General features: G+C 45.2%; 1 pseudogene; it reads left to right on the top strand.

Moving 5' to 3' along the window:
* Positions 1-371: 371 nt before the first annotated feature.
* On the top strand, positions 372-4,514 carry LOC131280712 (protein-tyrosine sulfotransferase 2-like; annotated as a pseudogene).
* Positions 4,515-6,365: the final 1,851 nt, after the last annotated feature.

Raw genomic sequence — 6,365 nt, 5'->3', positions numbered from 1 at the left:
AGAACTACAGGGTGCCTAAGAGTTATTTCCTGAGAGCCTCCATGTTGCTCAAATGTGGCTACTCTCTAAGCCAAACTCAGCATGTAAATGCAGTACCTTCCCCCTAGCATGGGACATGACTCCTGGGGATGAGCCTCCCTGGTGCCAAGGAGTACTACCAATCACTAACTGGTGATGTAACTAGAAAGACACCTTGAATAAAAGGGTCAACTCAGACCAGCAGAATATCTCAGCCTACATATAATATCAGGTGTTAAAAACTGCTCTTTGACCTTGAATAAAAGGGGGAAATGGAAAGGACAAAGGAGTTTATATGGCTATGAGTCTCCAAAAAAAAAGCCAGGAGTTCGTCAGAGGGGTCGCGCTTACACATGCCTCAGCAAGACCCCAGAAACAGCCAAAGTAGATACAACCCTAGGATTCTCCTAGGGGTTCTCATGAAGGCTATGGAGACCCACAGGGTATGTGGTCATGGAAGATGGATTTGGAGTTCTGTGTCATGTCAGTGGGCCCTACTTTGGAATTTGAGCCCCCGAGTGTGATGGAGCTGGACTCAGATGTGACCTTTCTACACATGTCTCTTCTGTCACTTTTACTGAACCTGTGGTTGGCACTAGGGAAGGTGTATACTCAGGGGACTTGAATCTTTGGACTTCCCATGTGCCGGCTGGGCCCTGAGCCTCAGCAGAGTTGCAACTCCTACTCTCTGGTTCATTGGACTTATCCAGGTCAGCTAACAGGGAGGTGAAGATGGTTAATCATCACACCAGGGAATCAAGAGTGCCTACAACTGCAAGCAGAAGAATTGCATTCATCATCCATGTGGAATCTAAGCCCTCTCTCAATATAGAAATGGAATGGACATCACCATCCCAGGATCCAAAGATTGGAGGAATAAATTATGGATTAGAGTGGACTTACTGATATTCTACTATAAAACTATTGTGACAAGTAATAGAAAAAATTGTAGCATTGAGGAGGAGAAAGTGACCACAGTAGTTGCTGAGGGCAGGAAGAGGGAAGAAGGGATGTGATGTGTGGGCATTTTTGGGACTTGGAGTTGTCCTAAATGATATTGTAGGGTCAGATGCTGGACTTTATATATCCTGCCATAACCCATTGAATATACTGGGGGAGTGCGAACTATAGGGTAAACTTTTATCTATGTGCTACAGCAGTTTGCTGAGTGTGATGAGTGTGCCACAATAATGGGGGAGGTTCTTGGTGTGGGAGGAGCAGGGTGGGGGGTGGGAGGTATGCGGGAACCCCTTATGCTTTTTAATGTAACATTTTTGTGATGTATATATCTTCAAAAAAACACAATTTACAAAAATGATGGGTGTGGCAGGGTGGGGAGTGGGTTATATGGGAACCTCATGTTTTTTATATAATGTTCTGTTGATCTATTAACTTTAATTTTTTAAAAATGTGTAAAAATACTTGCTAATCATATTCAACAACACGTCAAAAGAATTATATACCATGACAAAGTGGGTTTCATCACTGGTATGCAAGGATAGTTCAACCTAAGAAAATCAATCAATAAACATATAAACAGATTTAAAGAAGAAATCACATGATCATCTCTATAGACACAGAAAAAGCATTCGACAAAATATGCACCCTTTCCTGACAGAAACACTGCAAAGGATAAGAATAGAAGGAAACTTTCACAACATCACAAAGGGTATATATATGAAAAACCCATAGCTAACATCGTATTCAATGGTGAAATCCTAAAAGCTTTCCTGCTAAGATCAGGAACAAGACAAGGATGCCACTTTCACCATTCTTATTTAACATTGTGTTAGAAGTACTTGTTCGAGCACTTAGGCAAGAAAAAGGTTTAAAAGGCATCCAAATTAGAAAGGAAGAAGTCAAAATTTCCTATTTGCAGACAACAAAATCCTATACAGAAAAAGCCCTGAGAAATCTACAACAAAGCTAGAGCTTATAAAGGAGATCAATAAAGTGGCAGGTTATAAGATCAATGTATAAAAATCAGTAGCATTTCTGTACACCATTAATGAGCAATCTGAGGAGGAAATCAAGAAAAAAATCCCATTGACAATAGCAACTAAAAGAATTAAATATCTAGGAATAAATTTAACTAAAGATATCAATGACTTATTCACAGAAAATTACATAGCACTATTAAAGGAAATCAAAGAAGACTTAAATAAATGGAAGAATATTCCCTGTTCATGGATAGGAAGACTAAACATCATTAATTGTCTATCCTACCCAGACTGATTTACAGATTTAATGCAACCCCAATAAAAATTACTCCAGTATTTTTTACTGAATTTGAAAAGCTAACTATGAAATTTATTTGGATGGGCAAGGGGCCCCAAATAGCCAAAAACATATTGAAAAAGATAAATAAAATTGGAGGAATTGTACTACCTGACTTGAAAACATACTACAAAATTCCAGTGGTCAAAACTGTATGGTATTGGCACAAGGATAAACATACTGACCAATGGAACTGAACTGAGAGTTCTGATATAGATCCTCACATATACAGTCATCTGATATTCAACAAGGCCACCAAGCCCACTCAACTGGGTGAGAATGGCCTCTTCAACAAATGGTGCTTGGAGAACTGGATATGCATATCCAAAAGAATGAGAGAGGATTAACACCTCACACCTTATACAAAAATTAACACAAGATGAATCAAAGGTAAAAATATAAGAGCCAAGACCATAAACCTCCTAGAAGATAATGTAGGGAAGCATCTATAGGATCTCGTATTAGTAAATGGTTTCATGAATTTTACACCCAACACACAAGCAATGAAAGAAAAAATAGATAAATAGGACCTCCTGAAAATTAAAAACTTTCGTACTCAAAAGAGTTTGTCAAGAGAGTGAAAAGGCAGCCTACTCAATGGGAGAAAATATTTGGTAATCATATATCTGATAGAGGCCTAATACCCAGCATATGTAAAGAAAGTCTGCACCTCAAAAATAAAAAGACAAACAACCCATTTTAAAAATGGGCAAGTGATTTGAATAGACACGTCTCCAAAGAAGAAATACAAATGGTTAAAGAGCACATGAAAAGACTCTCAACATCAGTAGCTATTAGGAAAACACATCAAAACTTCAATAAGCCCCGGCAGCGGCCGCTGGTGAGCCCGGAGTGGCTGCGCCCGCGCAGGCGTCTCTTAGCGCCTCCGCACGGGTCTGCGGGTGGTCAGCCTTGGGGAGCAGGCACGAGGGCTGGAGCCCAGGCATGCATTTTTCCAGGCGAGATGTGAGCCCGACAGGGTTCCCGCTGGCGCGTTGCTGAGGCGGCCGCCGCGGCAGGGACTGCCCCACCCTGGCCCAGCCCTTGCCTGTCGGTGCGGAGGGCGCTGCTGGCGGCCGCCTGTGCGCTTGCTCTGGTGCTGGCGGTGCAGCTCCGGCAGCAGGCGCTGGAGTGCCAGGCGGCTGGCGCGCCGGAGGGGCCCGCGGCGGTGCATGAGGCCCGAGCAGGGGGAGCTGGTGCTGGTGGGCGCCGACCGCGGGGAGTGCCGCGACGGCAAGGCCATGCGGCTCATCTTCGTGGGCGGTGCGCCCCGCAGCGGCACCACGCCCATGCGCGCCAAGCTGGACCCCCACCCCGAGGTGTGCTGCGGCGTGCTGGCCATGCGCCAGGCCTGGTCGAGTCGGGCCGCGAGAAGCTGCGGCTGGACGAGGCGAGCGTGACGGACGCCGCCGTGCAGGCCTTCATCCTGGAGGTGACGCCAAGCACCTGGAGGTGACGCCAAGCGCGCGTGCTCTGCAACGAGGACCCCTTCGCGCTCAAGTCCTCCATCTACCTGGCGCGCCTGTTCCCCTACTCCAGGTTCCTGCGGATCGCGCGGAAACGGCCGCGCCTCGATGCACTCCCATGATCAGGCGCAAGGTCACCATCGCCGGCTTTGACCTCAGCAGCTCCCGTGACTGCCTCACCAAGTAGAACAGGGCCATCGAGGTGATGATGTTCGCCCATGCCTGGAGGTGGGCAGGGACAAGTGCCTGCCTGTGTGGTACTGCGAGCAGCTGGTGCTGAACCCCCTGCCCTCTCTCAAGCTGATCCTCGACTTCCTCGTCATCGTCTGGAGCGACGCCTTCCTGCACCACGAGGACCTCATCGGCAAGCCGAGTGAAGTCTCCCTGTTCAAGATCGCGCGGTCCACAGACCAGGTCATCAAGGCCGTGAACATGGAAGTGCTCTCCAAGTGGGTGGGCCACATCCCCAAGGACGTGGCCCGGATCGCCCCCATGCTGGCTCGACTAGGCTACGACTCCTGTGCAAACCCACCCGACTACTACGGCAACCCCGACCCCATCGTCATCAACAATACGTATCTGGTTCTGAAAGGGGACTTCAAAACATCAGCCAATCTGAAAGGATATTTTCAGGTGAACCAGAACAGCACCTCCTCCCACTTAGGAAGCTCATGGTTCCCAGATCTCTGCAAGTGGCTTTCTGTTGCCAAAATGAGAAGAAACTTTGCATTCAAGTGGAAATCAGACCTCTAATCCAAGCATATCGTTTGCTATTAATCACCAAAACGGGGCTGCTAATGAAGAATGCATTTGCATATGTTTGCAAAAACTGAATCATCGAAAACTTAACTTGAAACTCTCTATCCTTAGAACCTCTGGGGTCGGGAGTGAAGAGTGTAGAAGTAGTCTGGCTTTTGAAACTTAGGTATTTTATATTTTTCCCCTCAAGAAATTTTTCTCAAGATTTGCCGTCTTCCTTAATTTGCAGAGTTGCCTTGAGAGTTTTGTTTGCTGGGACCAGACCCACAACCTGTGCCTCTCCCACTGACCCTTTCTTTGAATTCAAAGACTCTATTTAAAAAGAACTTAATATATGAGGTTTTCTTTGATTCCTCCTCAGTTCTAAACTCAGTTTGTTTCACAGAAGGAAAAAAAAAACAACCTATTTGAATAAAGTTAACAGGGGCTTAAAAAAAACTACAACGAGATATCATCTTACACCCATTAGACTGGAGGCTATTAGAAAAAATAGGACTACAAGTGTTGGAGGGGATGTGGAGATATAGGAATACTTATCCACTGCTGGTGGGAATGCAGAATGGTGCAGCCATTGTAGAAGAAGACAGTTTTGCAGTTCCTCAGGAAGTTAACTACAGAACTGCCATATGATCCAGAGATTCCACTGCTGGGTATATAACCAGAGGAATTGAAAGCACGGATACAAATAGATATATGCACACCAGTGTTCATAGTGGCATTATTCAGTATTGTCAAAAGTTGGAAACAACCCAATGTCCATCAACAGATGAATGGATAAACAAATTGTGGCACATGTACACAAAGGAATATTACTCAGCTGTAAGAAGGGCTGCAATTAACACACAGGATAACCTGGATGAATGCTGAAGACCTTATGTTGAGTGAAGCAAGGCAGACACTGAAGGACAAATATTATATGGCCTCACTGATATGAATTAAACAAATTGAGCAGTCTCTGAGAGCTGGAGTCCAGAAGACAGGTTTACAGGAAGTAGAAAGAGATAAGAAGGTTGTGAGCCAGTACCCATAAAGGCAAAATCTATGATAAAGTAAAAGTGAGTAGTCATGCAATGAAGGGATGTGACAAGGGTGTAGTGATACTATTGGGTTGGGTGGTGCAAGTTTGACAGGGGGTAGAGTGGGGAGGGGGGGTTGGATGGTCCATGGAACTGGAGGGAGGGTTTGGGGAGGGAGCAGGTTAACTCTGGGGATTTGCAGGTATGTGGTTGAAACTACTATGCTGCAAAAGTTTGTTTGGCAAATATGGCAGGGGAGAGTTACTGGTTTAAGGTGCTGGAAGTGGGGAGGCATGCAGGACAGGTCATACCTGGGGCATGCTTCTAGGGAGTATGTAGCATTCATCTCGTCATAGTATATTGTATCAGGGGATGGAGACTCACATAATGAGTGGGAAGGTGTTGGATTCCCATCTGGGGAGTCCTGCTATGATCTTAAATAGAGGGATGGGAGTCTCTCAAGAGCATAGGCAGTTCCTAATAGGGGAGGACAGGCCAGGATGTTAAACCCTCAATGATTGCAAGTAACTATGAATCTGATCCTTCAATGAGTTAACCTTGGTGGTTACCGTGGGTCCTGAAGGCAGAAGGAGGGAGGAATAGAATAGACAGAACACGGGACATTTTTGGGGTGATGGAATTGTTCTGTATGATCCTGCAAGGATGGACACAGACAACACCAAACTTCATCAAAATCTATGAAAGTATACAGTCCAAAATGTAAACCACAATGTAAATCATTGACCATGGTTAGTAGCATGGCTTCAATATTTATACATCAATTGTAACAAATGCACCATCCACATGTAAAATTGTTATTAATAGGGGA

Source organism: Dasypus novemcinctus, chromosome 12, assembly GCF_030445035.2.
Source record: "Dasypus novemcinctus isolate mDasNov1 chromosome 12, mDasNov1.1.hap2, whole genome shotgun sequence".
Classification (NCBI taxonomy): Eukaryota; Metazoa; Chordata; class Mammalia; order Cingulata; family Dasypodidae; genus Dasypus; species Dasypus novemcinctus.
This window is presented reverse-complemented; position numbering and strand designations above follow the sequence as displayed.